Source organism: Artibeus jamaicensis, unplaced genomic scaffold (assembly GCF_021234435.1).
Source record: "Artibeus jamaicensis isolate MK-2021 breed Jamaican fruit bat unplaced genomic scaffold, CSHL_Jam_final contig_47, whole genome shotgun sequence".
Taxonomy (NCBI): Eukaryota; Metazoa; Chordata; class Mammalia; order Chiroptera; family Phyllostomidae; genus Artibeus; species Artibeus jamaicensis.
Genome location: NW_026521848.1, coordinates 2,747,685 through 2,765,761, shown reverse-complemented (window position 1 = coordinate 2,765,761; position 18,077 = coordinate 2,747,685). Strand labels below are relative to the sequence as shown.

Below are 18,077 nucleotides of genomic sequence, written 5' to 3'. Positions count from 1 at the left end.
TTATACAGATGGAGAACAGATTGCTGGTTGTCGGGGGTTGGGTACAGGGGGTGACAGGCAGGTAGATGCGGTTATCAGAGGTCACCCAAGGGATCTTTCTGGGGATGAAGTGTTCAGGTCTTGCTTGTGATTGTGGATACCTAGACTTGCACGTGTAATGAAATGATATAGAATCAAAAATACACACACAAATGAGTACAGGAAATATGGATAAATGTAGTAGGTTGTATCAGTGTCAGAATCCTGGTGATGATATTATACTGTAACTTTATAAAATGTTATCATTTGTCAAACTAGGTAAAATGTGTATGGTATCTCTCTGTATTAAAGCTTACAGGTGTATGTGAGTCTGCAGTTATCTCAATAAAAACTTTTATTAAAAATGTTGCTAGTGAGAAAAGGGAGGAGCGGAGCGTGACTCGGTCCAGAAGGGCCAGGAAGATGTGCAGGGCGGGGCACAGGCTCCCAGGCCCTGGGGTCAGGGGTTTACGTCTGCTCAGCCTCAGGAGGGTTTCAGGCGGGGCTGCTTATTTATTTTAATTTTTAGTTTATTATTATTAATCTTCACCTGATTATGTTTATTGACTTTAACATATCACCTGATGTGATACGTGATATTGACTTAAACATATCACCTGGTGATATGTTTTTGACTTTAACGCAGAGAGAAACATCAGTTGGTCACCTCCCATGTGCACTGGAGCTTGAACCCACAACCCGGATATCAGTCCTGACCGGGGATCGAACCCACAGCCATTTGGTTTACAAGACAATGCCCCAGCCAGGGCAGGGCTGCATTTTTAGATAATTCTGGCTGCCGCACTGAGGGATTGTGGCCAGAGAGTCTGGTGCAAGAGAATGAAGCAGGGGACGTGAAAGGGGAGAAAAGCGAACATACCGGAGAGGCTCGTAAGGATGAAGCAGACAGACCTCAGGGGGCGAGGGCCTGGGCGGCTCCTGGATCCTGACTAGCCAGTCCCACCCCCCACCCCCACCCCGCCCCGTGTTTGGTAGCACAGTTCAGAGGCCTGGAAAAGGGCTTTGTGGACAAGGAAAGTCACATGGGAAGGAATAGTTTCGTAATCACCCTTAGCCACCACGAGGCCCCAAACAGACGGGTGCCTCTGGGACCCCTCCCTGAGACTGGGAGCTGGGGAAGGAGCAGGTGTTCGGTTACGTACTGCTGTTGGCCAGCCCGTGTGCCTTGTTTGGGGTGTAGGTTGCATGTGCCGCCGCGTCAAAATTCATCAAAATCGGTACATGTTACTCTACATGTAAGTAACTTCAGTAATTAGATACCTTAAAGTCATAATGATCGTGAAATAGCTCATTCTGTACCAGACTCTGTGCTGAGCACTCTGTACGTTTATTTGTTTCTTGCAACGGTTTTGTGAGCTGGGCCCTTCTGGGCATACTTTGTGGATGAGGCGATTCAAGTGAAATCCCTTGTCCAGCATCACAGGGCTGACTCCAGGCAGGTTCCTGTGACCTCCCCTTCATCTCACTCCGGCTTTTCCCTTGAAGGAGGATGCAGTGATGGTAACACTGCGGCCAGCGAGGCCTCCTCGCTGAGGTCACTGTGTGCTATTTCAGAGAGACACACCGCAGTCCGGTGTTAGGGCAGCCCGGGTCCAGAAGGCCGACCTCCGACTCAGGAGCAGAGCCACTGCAGGAGGGCCAGGCTGGGCTTTCCTGTCCCATCTCTCATCCTCAGCTCCAGCCAGCTGGGGACTAACCCCCTGCCATTGTGAGGAGAACTAGAACATAAGAAACTGGCTGCAGCTCGGCTCTTGTGATGAGTGAAGGAGATGAAGTAACCCACCGTGGAAGGTTTCCAAGCCCTCGTGTGCAAAGGGCAGCACAGCCGCCTCTGTTAATCACACGTGCAATACCATCTGGACGGGCGGGGGGCGTGCGGCTTCACACCTGTAGACGTTCTCCATACTTTGGGATTTGTCGGCTTTTCCTGTCTGTGTTTCTGATGCCCCATTTTCCTCCTGCAGAGATTTCCCCTTGTTTAACAACCGAAGAATGGCTGCCTCATTTATGGGTCTCAGTCAGGATTCTTTTAGTTGCAAGCAACAAAATTCTGACATCACCTGGCCAAATGGTGAAGACAGTTAGTATGTCTTGGGTTGTAGAAGTGGGTGGGTGTCAGGCAGAGGAATCAGCAGCTCGACTCTGTTGTTGAGGACTCTGTCGTTAAGGTTCTCAGCATTTAGCTTCATTCTAGGGCATATATATATATATATATATATATATACACCCCCACACATACAAAGTGGGGAAAACGTAGGCTTACAGTTACGAGTACACAAAACACAGTTTATTCTTGTGTTGTGATACTACTTTCCATACGAGCAACCACAAACCTACTTTCGCCCCACCCTGTGGATGCCTCTTGGTGCCCAGATGGCTGCAGTGACAATCAGGGCCACGTCTTCCTTGTCCACAGACATCAGGAAAGAGGAAAATAACAGCCCCGTCCCTTATGGGTTGTAAATACTTCCCTTTAGTCTACGATGGACCCAGGTTAGGGTGCTCGCTTCCCTTACCAGACCAGTCGGATCTCCAGAAGAGCGCCGTGCCCTGATTGCCTTTGACCAGCTGGGGTCCACCTCCCAGTAGGTGTTGAATAACCAACCAGATGCCTGCCACAGCCTGGAATGGCCTCCAAACTCTGTCCCTAACCAAGGCTTAACTAAGGGAACAATAGGTTCTGTCAGGCACAGGACGTGTGGCACTTTAGAACAAAAAAGTATGGTTTGCTTCTGAAGAAGTGTAGCGATTTATGTTCACTTTGTGCCCTCTGCCTCTTCCCCCACCCCCACACGACCTCACAAATCGGGACAAGGAGAGTCTGGCTCCCCAACTGCTTGTCTGTTGGTGGAAACGATATGTGCATGACCTCCCTTGTCACTGAGTAGGTTTTTCTTTTTTCCTTCTTCATCCTCTGTACACATTGCATCGCCTCCATGTATTTTTTTGCTCCTTGCACTCCCTCCCCAACGCTTAGGTGCCTGCGGTGTGTCTGTAGCTATGTGCATGTCCTCGCAAAATATATATTGAGGTTTGAGCCAAGTGTTTCCAGAAACGGTTTTGGTCTCTATATCTCATTATTTTCCCCTGGTTTCCACAGAACAGCATGATTCTGAGATTAGCCACGTTGCTCTGTGCGCTCCAGTGTGTGGCATCTGTCCTCTGAGTAGTCGTACATGATGTACATCCATCACTCCTCCTGTTTCTGGTCGCCCCCCGCCACCCACCACACAGACAGCACTTCATTGAGCACCTGGCATCCTCCTGAAGCCCTGGGATTTATATCCCGGGCTCCCACTGTGGCAGGAGCCAGGCGTTATGTCTTCCCTGCCGGGGATGGATGGCCAGGTCGCTGTCCACGAGGCTGCTCTGGCCCACACGCTCCCCAGAGTGCAGGCGGGTCCAGCTTTCCCATTGGCTCATCACCACTTGCTGTTATTCTGCTTCCTAAATGGTATCCAGTTGATGGAGTGGGGTCTGGGGTTTCAGTGCTCTGCTTACTAACTAGTTCTGGCTGAGCGCCTCTTCGTGCCTTTTCCTGCACCTGGTTCAGGCTTCCCTTTCTATGAGTGGCTCATCCAGCAATAAAGTAAGGCAAGAGGGCCCGTGAGGTCATGAGGGGCATATTCTGGAGCTGGGTGGTCTGGGTTTGAATCCTGGCCCTGTCGTCTAACCCAGCAAGGTGCTTAACCTCTCTGAGCCTCAGAGCTTCCTTAAATAGAAAATGAGAATGATAATAGTATCTATATCCTAAGACACTTTGAGGATTTCATGACATGACATGTTAAGCATTTAGTACAGTATCAAGTGCGTATGTGATATGAAAATGTCCACAGTTATTACTGCTATCACCATCATCATTACTGAGTGTTTGAAGTTTCTGAAAATTCAAGTATTTTGTCCTCTTTCATTCACATCAGAATGTCAGCTTGCAATGGCATTTCTGGATTCTTGGTGGTTCCTAGGAACCACAAGAGACAATGTAGTGAAACTTTGAAAAAGACAAATCCTCCCACATTTGGGTGTGGTGGTGCACCTTATGTTCATTTCTGTGTGTGTGGTTTTATTTTTAACTTTTAAAAAAAGTGTTGTGTGGATTTTTAAAATTTAATTATAAAAGCATAGCAAGTAAAGATTGAAAGGCTGTTTGTTCCTCCTTTCTCGTCACCCACGTCCAGTTTCACTTTCCGGAGGTAAAATAACCATTGCAAACAACCGGCTGTGTTGGCCTCACTGTGATCGGCAGCGCGCTGTCTGGAGCCAGATGACCTGTGCTTCGATTCTGCCTCCAGCACTGACCGGCTCCGTGGCCTAGCATATTAGTTTACATTGCTGCCGTACATCACAAAGTAGCCCACAAACTGGGCGGTTTAAACAACAGGATTTATTTTCTCCAGCTCCGGGAGCTAGACGTCCAGGATCAAAGTGCTGGCGGGGTTGGTTTCTTCCGAGGCCCCTCTCTTTGGCTCGCAGGCAGCTGCCCTCCTGCTGCCTCTCCGTGTGGTCATCCCTCTGTGCACACAAGCCCCAGGTGTCTCTGTGTGGTCTCTTACACCCTAATGGTCTCTTTTTAATTTAGTTACTTCTTTAAAGGCCTTATCTCCTAATACAGTCACATTTTGAAGTATTGGAGGTCAGAACTTCAACACGTGAGTTTGACATTCTGACCCTCAGTTTCCTCACCTGTAAAATGGAGACAGTAACTGTATCTACCTTATAGGCTTTTCTGAACACACGATATAATAGCGTACATGCAAAGCGCGGCACGTGGTAAGTGCTATAGTCCTACTTGCAGATATTATCCTTATTGCTGTTTACCAGACTTTTTCCTCTGGGTATCACATACTTTTTTTTTTAATGTGATACAATAATACTGTTTCCTCCACAGCTTTGTCACTTACGAGTGTCTCTTGGGAATTTCACCCTGTCAGCTTGATGGATGTGCCTTCATTCTTCTGAATCTACCTGGGGTCGTATTACAGGGATGTATCAGAATGCATGCAGTTGGTCCTTTAATGGGGGACTTTCTCGTTGTCTTCGTTGTCTTCTCTCCAGCAGAGGGGAGCCTCGTCCAGGCAGCTTTGGGTTCTTGGGCCAGCACTTACCTAAGTTTTGGAATCACTGGGCCCACAGGTAGGCATGGTTTTAAGTTAATTAACTGACACGTTGCCGTCAGAGAAGGTTCTGCAGATTTGTATCCCTACCAGAGGAGCAGGTACCTGTTTCTCTTGCCTGTTGGTTTTGTTTTAATAGTGGAAAATTTCCAACACAGAGGTAGAAAGAGGCCCCCAGGCATTTAGCTGTCATACCCCACAGTTTCTGGCACATGGCCAAGCTCCCTCCATCCGTCCCTCCGACGTTGGATTGTTCCGAAGCAAATCTCAAACATGGTAGTATTTCATGTTTTAAACTGCGTGCCACAGCATGCCTGTACGTCGTGAGAGACAAGAGGACATTTCCATGAAACATTCCGTCGTTCGTGTGGTGCTTTTCACTTTCCAGTTGCATCTTCTCCCTTCATGTTCAGGTGGCCAAGGCAGGGATGTATCTGTGAGGAAAACCGTCTACTGTAGGTATCCGAGGCAGAGGGAGTTCAACGCAGAGAATTTGGGTAAATGAGTCAGGCGGAAACAGAGAAACCGAACGGGAGGGAGGCAGTCCTGACCCAGCAGCCAGAGCTAGAGGGACACAGGAGGAGGTGGTAGGACCAGAGCCTGGGGCATTGTGGGGGGTGGGGGGCAGAGAAGATGCCCTCCAGGGTGGAGGGAGAGAGGGAGAGCCACCCCGGACTCTCATCACCCCCGCCTTTTAGGCCTCTGCCACTGTCCCCATTGGTTGAATCTCACCAGGAATCCTAGGAAATGTAGTTCCCTGTGATTCGGAGCAGGGCAGGCGGAGGGCAGGCAATGAATCAGTTAGTGAAGTTGATCCCATTTTAGAGACCAGAAGGCCAGTATCTAAATGGCCTGGTCAGGGATGTGCTGCTTCGTCAGTGATAAGCATCATCCCGGACATTTCGGTCCTTCGGTCACCAGGGACCCTGAGGCAGCTCTTTGGGCATTGCCTGCCAGCTGCCGGTCATGCTGCCTGGGACAGGCCTCCCTTGGTAGGCTACGAGTTCTTCCTTTGCTGAAGGAATCTTCTCCAGGTTTCCCCTCCCCACGCTCAAAGCAGACACTCCCCTGTGTTTCTCGTCAGAGGACTGGGTTGTGCTCTGACCTGAGGACACTCGGTGCCCCCTCCTGAGGACACTCGGTGCCGCACAACGGCCCTGCTTGATGGCAGTGTTCTCGGCAGTGGAGCGTTCTCAGGGAGCCCCTGCGTGGGGCCAGGAGAGCGTCACACCACTGAGCAGTGTGTACCGGCATTTGGCAGGCAGCTGTGCGCTCAGGTGGGCCCTGGGCACACGGGTGGGAAGTCTCCTCTGCACCCTGGTGGAGGTGGGGGGGAACCCAAGAGAGGGGGTGGTGCCAGACAGGCAGTCAGGGAAGTTAAACAGCAGTGTGAGAATTAATACACAAAAGTGCAGGAGCTCAGTCATACACGAGAGCCCCAGTCAGGAATGATGAGGATTGCTAACATTAACTGGGCCCTTCTCAGAAAGCAGGCCTTGTTTCAAGTACTTAATACTACACATAGATCAACTTCTTTAAATGTCATAAGGATCCTAGCTAGTGGCTCCATCGTGGAGAGGAGAGAGGCTGAGAGGGGAGTAACTTGCCCAGGACCACACATCCAGGCGGTGAGGGGTGTGCCAGGCACCTGCTGGACTGGCAGCCGTGACAGCAGCTGACACTTCCAGGTCGTTTCCTGTGCCAGGCTCTGCTCCGTGTCAACCGTTCCATCTTCCCACCAGCCCTGGAAGCGAGGCGGTTTTGTTATGTCCGTTTTATGAACTGGGTAGCTGAGGCACAAAGTGGCTAAGTGACTTGCCCCCGGGCGTACGGCAGAGCTGGGGTTGCAACCCAGGCGGCTCTCACCTGCTCCCCTGCGTGAGTCGAAGATGAGACTTAGCGTGTGCTCACGTAGCACTTTGTACTGTGCTCCTTCAGTTTCATCTCATTGACGCAGAGACAGGTGACGGTAGCCATTCGACGGGGGAGGAAAAGGAGAGGGTAAGAGAGGCTGGTCGTGGCAGCCACCACGCACCCCTGGCATCGCAGCAGGCCCTGTGTGAAGTGCTCCACACGGTTCGCATCAGTGCGTAGATAGTTCCTCTGGAACCTTGGGAGGTAAATACTTACGAACGAGGAAACGGAAGTTTGGGGAGGTACAGATGCCCTCGTTCAGAGCTGGGAGGTCGTGTACTTGGCAGTCGGGTCCCTCAACAGGCCAGATTCCAGTACCCAAGCTCTCAACAACTGTGTACAGCGTCCAGGGCCGTCAGTCAGGAGCATGCACTGTACACTCTGTGCCCACCGTGCCAGGCCCTCTGCTGGTGGCAAGACACAACAGGAAACAAAATTGGCCTTGACCCCAGCCCCCAAGGAGCTCGCAGCCATGTGTGTGGGTACGAGCGAGGCTGATACTCAGTACTTGCCACGCATTCTGATTGCCTGCTTCCTGTGTCATACTGGGTTCTAACTGTTTTATGTCTCAACCTGGAGTATAAGTAACAGAAACTGAACTCACGGTAGCTTATTTAGCTGGAAGTCCAGAAGAAAAGACAGTTCTGGGATTGGTTCAGCAGCTCCTCGTTGGTCAGGGTCCCAAGTGTGTGCTTCTGAAATCGTCTTGGCCCTTCCTTGCGCCTTCGTGACTGCTGCTGTGTCTCCCAGTGTCGCACCCTCCCACCGCCAGGAGGCAGGCAGCAGGCAGCCAGCCAAGGCCGTGGTCCCACTTTTTATCAGGAAGCTTCCCCTTCCATGTAGCAGACTTCTCAACTGGAGAAGTGAGTGTCTGGCCCTTTTAGCGTTGATATTGGCAGATAGGCAAAGGAGAAGGGGCTAGAATGTCATGGGAGTGTTCACTCTGGCTCAGGAAGTGAGCTTTGCCTTCCACTCAGGCCTGGCCTCAGACATCTGTCTGTGCCATAGACGTTTGTACGTTTATTCATGCAACAAGGCACGGACTCCGAAGTCATCCTGCAGGATTTGAACCCAGCTTTGCCACTTACCAGCATTGTGACCTTGGGCCAGTTACTTTGTTTTGTGTCTTACTTGCCTCCCTCTTGTGTAAAATGGGGCTGATAATATTACCTCTCTCAAAAGACTGCTGCGTAGATCAACTGAGTTAATACACTTCAAGTTTTTAGAACAGTGCCTGGCAATTATAATGTTAGGCTGTGTGATTATTCATTCTCCCATGTAGCAGATGTACCTGAGCACCTCATAGAGGTGCCAGCACTTCTGGGGAGACAGGTGAGTAGGCGTGGCGCCTGCCCACGGGAGTTTGTGGAGGGTACATCCTTGTACGTGAATGCGCAGATAGACTGCCTGTCACACATCAGGAAGAGGGTGGGCCAGACAGGGCAGGTCCCAAGGGCTCCCAGGGGATCGTACCAGATGGGGCAGGGAAATCAGAGAAGGCCTCGCCCAGGAGGCGGCTGGGGTAGCAGGCCTACAGAAGAGGGAGGATCGATTTGCAGAGGGCACGGCAGTTATCGCGGGCGGAGCAGAAGGCCAGGGCCGGAGGGCGGGGAAGCCTGTGAGTTTACATCTAGTTTGCAAAGAGGAAACACCTTTGAGTCCATGTTTAAGAAAAGATGATCTAGAGTTAGCGAACCTTTTGGTCGTGAGGGAGAGGTCCTTAGAAGATGAGATCCACAGCGTCCGTGGTGGCGCTAGCGGTGGGTCTGATTATCGGGCACTTACCGGACACCACGCTCTGCGCTGTTTCCTCCTCGCAGCCTCCTGTGAAGCCAGTGGTGCGGTTCCCGTTTTCCAGGAGAGTCACTTGACCTCCCCTGGCATTCAGTCGTTGCTCCTTCAGTGGGGATGAGTGGAACACCTGCCACCAGCCCAGCACTGCTGTGGATGGTGGAGAGTGAGCAGCGGAGGGCCCACATTCTGGGGAGTTCATGCTTCTGCTGTGGGGGATGGGCAGGCAAACTAGTAAATGGATAAGTGACGTGAAGCCAAGGTTCCTCCAAAGCCGGTACTCTAACTTAAATGCAAGGTGCTGCTGTGAAGTGCTTTGGAATACATTCCAGCCTTATCGCTTCCTGGCTCCCTGTAACCTCGGGCTAGTGACCTCTCCTCTCAGAGCTTCAGTTTCCTTATCTTTAATATGAAGATGGGGACGGGACCACTTATTAGTCAAGATTACGCTCTGCTACTCATCAGAAAACCAGTAAGCAGTGGCTTAAATAGGCAACAGTTTATCTTTTGCAGAGAGGAAGGGAAGGGTGTGTGGGTGGCCTGGGACAGGGCCGCTGGCTGGGAGAGCAGGCTCCTGCCTCTGCGCCGCCATCCTCAGCCTGTGGGGAGACAGCTGCCACACCTCCAGATGCCGTTTCTACATTCCAAGAAGGAGAAGGACGGAAAGGGCTGAGGCTACTTCTTTTTATTGGGAAGTGTAGTTTTACCAGGAGGCCCCTTCCAAGGCCCCGTTGCACACCCCCAGCAGACTGTTACTTAATCTCTTGTTGACCAGAATGGGACATATAGTTAGCTATAGCTGCAAGGGAACCTGGGAAAGCAAGCTCTTTGGTTGAGTTCCCCACACTCAGGAAGAAAAGGAGAGTCAGTTTGTTTAATAACCAGCAGTTGGAGTCTGCGCAGTCTCAAGTATGAAGCATTCAGCTTGGTGTTCAGCATGGGAGCCGCACCCAGAGGAGGGTCACAGTGTTCTCAGACTGAGAAGCCAAGTTCTCCTTGCTGTCAGGAACGGCCACCAGTTTGTCCTGAATTTCTGCATCTGCCCGCTGGGAGTGATGCTCCTTGCTTTTGAGTGTCCTGAGGAGCCTTTGTGTGTCCATAAAACAGGACCGGAAGGGCTCCGAGATACATCCCAAGTCACAGGAGGCCTGGGGCTTAGAGCCGAACCCAGCCCCACCAGCTGACTGTCAGCCCAAACATACTGCCCTGAAGTGGTTCACTTCCTTATCTTTGTCCCCCTGTAGTCTGAACAGCACGGGGGTAAGAGCAGGAGTGGTGGTGACCTGCTTCTCTGTGACCAGACGTGGCACACACTCATGGCCAGCCAGTACTCAACTTGGGATTGAATTCCTTGGGACTTCTCATCTTGTGAGGAAGCTGGCGAATCTTCTCTGCATCAGCACCATCCCTGTTCTGGGCCAGGGCACTTCTACCCCCATGGCTACCCCAGCCTCCTAATGGGACTCTCTGCCCCTTGTAGGATTTATTATCTACATGGCAGCTGGGTCAGGTACTGCCCCCCTCCTGTACCTGCAGTGGAAGTCAGCTCCAGAATCCTAAACACCCTGGGGTCTTTGCACCGGTTTATCTGTCTTTCTCACCTACCACCACCCCTTCCCTTGGCCAGCTTTGCATCCTTCGGGGTTTAGTTTGAGGCACTGCCCCTTCTGTGACGCCTTCCCTGTCCACCCACTCGCTCTGCAGCACCCCGTGCCTTTCCTCTGTGTGCTGATCCTTGCCTCACCTTCCTTTACGCTGATGTGTACTTGTTAAGTGCACTCAGCCTCTAGCCAGAGCAGAGAGAGGGGTCTTCCTCATTCACTGCTTTGTTACACAGGAAGGTCTCAGGAAATACTCAACAACTGCGTGAAATCAGTTAAAGAAATGAAGACTTACTGCTTTTTCCCCCTGACTTTGAAAACACAGTCATTACAGATAATTTGAATAAATATAGGAAGGTATAAAGAATGCATTTCCAAAATGACTGGTAGTCCCAGCGCCAAGAAGTAACCCCAGTTAACATTTCAGAGTAATTATTCCAGTCTTTTTTCTATGACTGCGTTTGCATATATATAAATGTTTGACATCGGTACATGGAGTAATGTATTTAGCCATCATCCTGTTGTTGGATGTTGATGTAGGTTCAATCTTTTTTCTTTTGTAACCAGTGCCATGAATTTTTTTTTCTTTGTCTCTGTTTCTTTGGGATCAATTCCCAGAAGTAGCATCACTGGCTTAAAGGGTAAGACATTTTAAAAAGTTATTGCCAGATTTCCTCTAGAAAAGGTTCCACCAACTGTAAACATTTTTTTTAAGTGTATTGTCCTGGGAGTTAGCTGCTCATTTTCTAGTGTCCTGGGCTCCCTCAGAGCCAGTGCCCCTTCCAGCCTGTCTTTCTCCTCCTCGGCCTTGGCCTTGGCCTGGGTACTCATCCTGCATGTGGTCCTGAAAGCGGGTGTTTGATTACAGTGTTGTGCAAACAGAGCTGCAGGCGCTCGCCATCTGTCAGCCAGCCCGTGCACCCAAGAAAAGGCTTTGCCCCCAGTCAAGTGCAAAGTCAAGGGCAGCCAGGGGAGCCTCTGTGGTTATCGCTGCAGGTGCATGGCTGGGATGCACTCCTATCAGTGGCACAGCCTCACAGCCCCTGTTCCCTGAAGCCCTCCTGAACCCTCAGGTGGGTGTGGGTCCCTTCCCTTCTGTCCCCAGCTGTCATGTGGTGAGTTGGCCCCAGACTGCTGCTGCATAGCCCTGCTTTCCCTGACTCCTCTGGGGCGAGGAGGAAGGGCACGTTCCCGCTGCTTGCTCAGGATGTTTGTGTGCACACAGGTCGGGTGGCCCTGCCAGGTGGGAAGGGAATACCTTTTATAGGAGAGCCAGGGCAGCGAGAGGGACTAGGGTGTGTGTGTGTGTGTTTACACATGCCACACACAAAGGGAAGCTAATCCTTTGGTCTTCAGAGAGGGTCTTCAAAGATCAAACAGCTAAGATTTTTCAATATATATCTTTTTTGTAAAATTGCATATGTAATACAACAGTACAATCTTTAAAAGTTTCACAATGCAAAAGACTTTAAAAGTTTGTTGTGCGACGTAACAAGTACACTGAGAAGTGTGTAAAGTGTAATACACAGTTTATCAAACAGTGATAAAGCAGGCACTCCCGTTACCACCAGATCAGCAGAGATCCTGCCGGCGGCCCAGGAGCCGTCCCCGCCCCCACAGGCGCCATGTCGTCCTACTGCTGTGGCCACCACTTCTTCTTGCTTTTCGAAGGTTTGCTCACCCCTGTGAACAACTCTAAATGCCGTGATTCTGTTCTGTTTTTGAGCTGTACATACACAGCAGCATGAATTCTGCGTGTCCCGAGTCTGGCTTTCTGGCTCCGAGTCGTGCCCAAGCGTCACATCGCGGTTTTGGTGTTGGCGCGTTTCTGGTGCCAAAGCTGTTTCCACTGGTGCACGGACAGCCTTTACATTTTTCATGCTTGCGCATTTTGTGTGATGAGGATTAGAAAAACATGACTCCGGCGCGGATGGATTAAGACTTTAGATTAAGACTTTAATAAGCGAGTTGGCGGAAAGGACCGACTTAAGTCAGTAATAGCGCAGGCGATCTGTGGTGGTGCCGGAGGGAGGCCTGTGCCTTTGGGAGGTTTGGAGGCTTCGGGGTGAAGGATGGGAGGACCGCACGCGTGCAAACACGGTCACTCCCCTCCCTGGAAGCTGCCCCTCGACCTTCCAGATCTCTGCTCTGCATTGACCCAGGTGGATAGATCAAAAGGTGTGAAATGTGGAACGTGGGGACTATTTTTAAACACTTTTTTAATTGTAAGAGAGAGCCCGTCCAGGCAGAACTGTACGGCAGTGCTGCGGAGCCCCCATTGGCCTCGGAGAGCCGGTCCTCTGCCGTCCCCACCACGGCGAGTCAAGTCCGGACCGTGGGCGGGTGAGCCCCCTTGACCGTCATGCTCCGGAACCTGGCACTAAACCACTTGTAGACGACCTGCTTCTAGGTTGAGATTTCATTCATAGCAGGACAACTCCCTACTGGGATCTGTTGAAAGTCAGTCCTTCACACAAGGGTTTGGGGGCGGGGGGAGAAGAAGGGGGAAGAAGGAAGAAGAAGAAATAAAAATATGAAAATAAGAGAGAGTATTCTCATTACTTCTTCCTGGGGTTTCTGCGTTTGTTCTCTGGTTAAAGCAGCCAGTTTCCTTGTAAGATTCCACTACAGGGAGGAGGGAGACCGGACAAGGCAGTTGTGACCTCAGCCTGAAACATAAGAAATTAGGGGCCTGAGCAATGCCACACATGCCAGTGATTCTTTACTTGGTAGATGGATTGGTATCTGCCTCCCAATTTTATTTTATTTATTTATTTTTTTCAGTAATCTTGGCAATTTCATAGCTTCCCTCCCTTTCTGCAGTCATTTGGGAACTTGGAATTTAGAAAGGAGTTCACAGAGGGCCAGGCGTTTGGGACATCCTCAGTGCTGAGCTAACATGGCTCTATGACTCAGGGGCCACCGCTGTGCAGGGCCCTCCGTGTGCATGCATGTGTGAGAGAGACACACACACACTGGGACGTGGGGAGACGGGAGCGGGGACCCAGAGAGGTGGAGCAGAGACACAGAGGTGAGGCAGAGGTGAGACAGGTAAGGACAGGGACACAGAAACGTGAGTCCAGGCGGCTGGGTAAATGGCTATTTGGCTTGCTGGTTAGTTGGTTAACTAAATGCTTGGTTGTCTGTTTAGTTGCTTATCTGGTTGGCTGGCTGGTTGATTATCTGGTCAGCTGGCTTACCGATTGCCTGGCTGGTTTTGGTTTTCCTTTTTATTTTAAAGTACTCAAAATACAGACAACTCACCCCGATTTTGGTGCTGTCTGACCTGGGGACAGAGCAGTGACCAGTGGCTGCGTGCATTTGGGTGTTTACAGTTCCCTACTCCATCCCATAAGGGCACGGCAGATGCAGCCACTCTGTTGTCATCAGTGTTGTTTTAAATAGACTGTGTGTGGACTAACTGCACCGTGACCGTGGTGCCTTACAGAGATCACTCTTCTCAGGCCCCTGAAGCGGTCCCCTGAAGCGGTCCCGTGAAGTGGCCCCGTGAAGTGACCCTGCACTCTTTCTGATGGGCTGGGATTTAACCCCAGGCCCTCTGACTCCATACATAGCATGAGCCTAATTCCTGCCTTAAAGTCACTCAGGGGTGGAGGGAAGACATTTATTGAGTGTCCACCATGTGTACAACTCAGTCCCTGCATTTTAGAGATGACAGTGGTTATGGTGACCAAAGAGTCACCCAGATGGGTTTGAACCCCCCTGCCTTTTCCTTCACTGGGTGATCTCGAACAGGTACCTTGCCACCCTGAGCCTCCGTGTTCCCTTTTGTGGGGTGAACTGTAGGGTCCTCTGCCGAGGGATGCTGCGTGGGTTGAGCAAGGCCAGCTGTGAGGCCAGAGTCACGTGGAGCTTAGAGAACGGGACCAGTGGAGCAGGCCCCCGGCCTGGGCCCCACCCGCGCCCTTTCGTGTTCTCACATGGAATGGACCCGTGAGTGGTCACAGGGCAGACTATGGAGTCAGCCAGACCCAGGTTCAGACCTCAGCTCCTCCCCTCATTCTCTGTCTGACTTCAGGCAAGTGGTGTTGGCTCTCAGAACCTTGGGTTTCCCATTTTATGTGGTAAGTGCTCTGTGCAGGGCCCGGCTCTGGGCAGCCGTGGATCAGGAGACAGGGTGGTCACTGCTGGCAGCTGGGCACCACCCAGGATAACGAGGCCCAGCTGTGTGTGTGCAGCTCTCCCACTCCCCCCTCCCGCCACCCGCCACAAGGAGCCTTCCCAGCCACAGTGTTCCTGATGGGCCTCACTCTCCCCCTCCCCACCCCAAAGCCATCCTCCAGTGACAACAAGCAGAGCCGGAGGTGCCCCGGGCTGGCTCCCCAAGAGCAGGATGGGAAGAACAGAGCTTTAACAGATGTTCTCGTCAAGGATTGCTGGGCTCTATTTAATCAAGATTGTCAAATATTGATTTAATCTCCAGGCCCAACAGATGTAATCTTAGCAGGTTTTGGTAGCAATTAGCCAGGATTAGTTTTCATGTCAGGCTCCATGCTGACAAGACACCGTCTTCTGAAGACGGCTTGGCCTGGCCACTGGAGTGAGCCCTGTGGGGAGACATGTACATATTTCACTACCAGTCCAACCTGGGCAGCAGCTGCCGTGAGAACAGACCCAGAAGGTTACCCCGTGCAATGACTGAGGACACTCGGGGTTCCGGGCAACGACATTTATCAAAAGTTGCAGTATCCAAGAAAATTGCATGACCGCATCTGCACGTGGCTTGACACTGGGCCAGCGAGAGCCAGCGAGACCCCTCAGGACGTCAGGCTGCGGGGGCAGTGGTTGCGCCCGCACAGCCCTCCCCTGAAGGCCTCCCCATCCCAGGCCCCCCGTGCAGCCCTTCAGGCCTCCGCCCTGGCCTTCTCGCACCATCCCCACTGCACAGAGTGGCTGCGGCCGTGCAGCTCCTGGGTGGGCCTGGCCCATGTGCCCGTTCTCCAGAAAGCATCCTTTTTTAATTTTGCATTCAAAGTCTCACTTGAAATTAGTAAAACAGCACCCAGAATTGGAACAAGTTGCTCTCAATTCATATTGCTTTGAAGGAGGTAGCAACACCCTGGCCTAGCCCACCCAACCCCACAGGGATTCAGGGGGCCCCTCCCCTGGCCCTGGGCCACCAGGAAGGAGTGGCTTTACGGTGGGCCGCCTGGCTTCTGAGCCCAGAGGACCCAGGGTTCATTCCAAGGCCTGATTTGGCTCCATTGTTTTCATGAGATGTGTTTTTATTATAATATAAGTAAAAATAATACAGCTAATATTTCTGTCATCGCTGTATGCCAGGTATATTGAGTCTCTACATTTATTAACTCAATACATCCCTAAGAGTTAAGCCCTATTATGTCCATTTCATAGATGTGGAAACTGAGGTAAAGAGAGGTGCAGTGTCCTGCCATGGTCTAGGTAGTGAGTGGTAGAGCTGGGATTTGAGCCTGGGTTGTTCTAAACACTACGCTACATCCGCCACATCAGGAAACCTCTCCAAGGTGGTGATAAGTAAGAAAGCAACCATGAAGGTGTTAACCTGTTCATGTTTTAAAATTCATTTATTTATGTAAGCATGTAATGATCCAAGCATTTAACCTGTGCAGCTTCAACTATACTAATTAGCAAACTAAAAACAAAGACACTGTTGCAGCGGAAGCACTTTGGGTAAGCACAGCTTCCGTTTCACCAAGGAACGCGTGAACAGAAGTTGGGGTGCCCTTTTCTGTGGGGCTGGGGCGACCACCTCCAGGCCACAAGGAGTCTCTGCTTGGAAAAATGCATCGTTTTCAGACTCCTTGGCTCTAGGGGACAGGCACACGCCGGGCGTTCTTGTGTGGTCGGGGCTTTTCAGCTCAGGGTTTTTCAGGGGTGGCTTTCACTGAGTCTGCCGTGTTTCCCTCACGTGCTCACTTTTAAGATGGAAATCTTAACCTCAATCTAAGCCCTCCCTCCCCTGTTCAATTGTGAGCATGTCCTTGTGGACTCACAGAGAAAGTTCCAGAAGAATGTAAAAGCTCTTCACAGACCTTCTCTCCAGGATATGGAGTCAGGGCAGTACCTTACGGGGATTCTGAAAAGGATCTTGAACTTACTTTCGTGATTGCAACAACTCAAACACAGAGATTCCTAGAAGTGGAATTGCTGTATTAAACTAAAACAGTATGCTTACCTGAAATTTCAGTGCATAATTCCAGTTAATTCTCCCTGTCCCCCTAAGGGGATTTACACCCCTAGAAACAGGACGGGCCACTGGGAACTCCTACCCACGTGGGGCCTCACTTGTTTGGGTGCGTGGCTGTAACTGACCTCCCTGGCCTGTGTGGGGACTCTCCTCCACTCCTAGGTAGGAATGTGGGGTCCTTTTGAGTGCCGGGGAGTATTTAAATTAGAAACATTCATCCTCTGAGTCTTCAACATTAAATGAAAGTGCAGTTCACAGAATGAATAAGAAATATGTATTTGGACTTCACCCCCCAGTTCCTGGCACAAGAGTTTCTAAACCCCTTGAAATTTTCTGAGAGATGGGGGTGATGGCAGGGTGTTTTGTTATTCATAATAAGCCCCTTGCAACCTCACCTGAGTTTATACTAATGCGGTGACTTTTGGTAGACCCCCTAGATAGCCTCTGAATGGGGGCTGGTTACCAGAGCAACCAACTGCGTAATTAGAGGGTTAGAACTTATGTGCCCGCTTTCCCTGACCTCTAAGGAAGGGAAAGGGGCTGAAGATCGAGTTAATCACCAATGGCCAGTGATTGCATGATTTAATCAGTCATGCCTACATGATGGAGCCTCATACAACCCTAAACAGGGAAGTTCAGAGACCTTTTAGGGTGGTGAATGCACCCACATGCTGGGAGGGTGGCACACCCCAGATTCCACAGGAGCAGAAGCTCCTGTGCTCTGGACCCTTGTAGACTTTTTCCTAAGTATTTCTTCATTTAGCTGTTCATTGTATCCCTCATAACAAATTGGTGATAGGAAATAAAATATTTTTTTGAGTTCTGTTAGCTGTTACAGAAAATTATTGAAGCTGAACATGGGGTTGTGGGAACCCCAAACTTTGTAGCCACGCTGGACAGAAGGGTGGGTAACCTGGAGACCTACTACTTGCAATTGGCATCTGAAGGGGGAGGAAGTTTTGTAGGACTGAGCCCTTAACCTGTGAGGCCTGCACTTCGGGTAGTTAGTGTCAGTATTGAAATAAATTGTAGGACACAAGTTGGTGTCTGCACAGAATTTGAGAATTGCTCAGTGTAAAATCTACACATTTGGTGTCAGAAGTTTTGATGAAACTGAAAAGTTGGTGTTCGTGCTGCCTTTTTGTACCAGAATCAGTAAGTGGAGACAAGGATTGAATCTTTTTTTAAATATATTTTATTGATTATGCTATCACAGTTGTCCCATTTCCCCCCCTTTATTCCCCTCCATCCTGCACACCTCCTCCCACCAGCATTCCCCTGCTTTAGTTCATATCCACCAGTCGTACTCATATCCATAAGTTCTTTGGCTTCTCCATTTCCTATACGATTCTTAACCTCCCCATGTCTATTTTGTACCTACCGTTTACATTTCTTATTCCCTGTACCTTTTCCCCCATTCCCCTTTCC

At 50.6% G+C, this 18,077-nt stretch overlaps 1 protein-coding gene across 10 annotated transcripts in view; it reads left to right on the top strand.

Annotated features, from left to right (window-relative positions):
- The window catches only part of SIPA1L3 (signal induced proliferation associated 1 like 3), a 238,064-nt gene that overhangs the window by 111,864 nt on the left and 108,123 nt on the right, over positions 1-18,077 (top strand). The gene's annotated exons all lie outside the window — the stretch shown is intronic.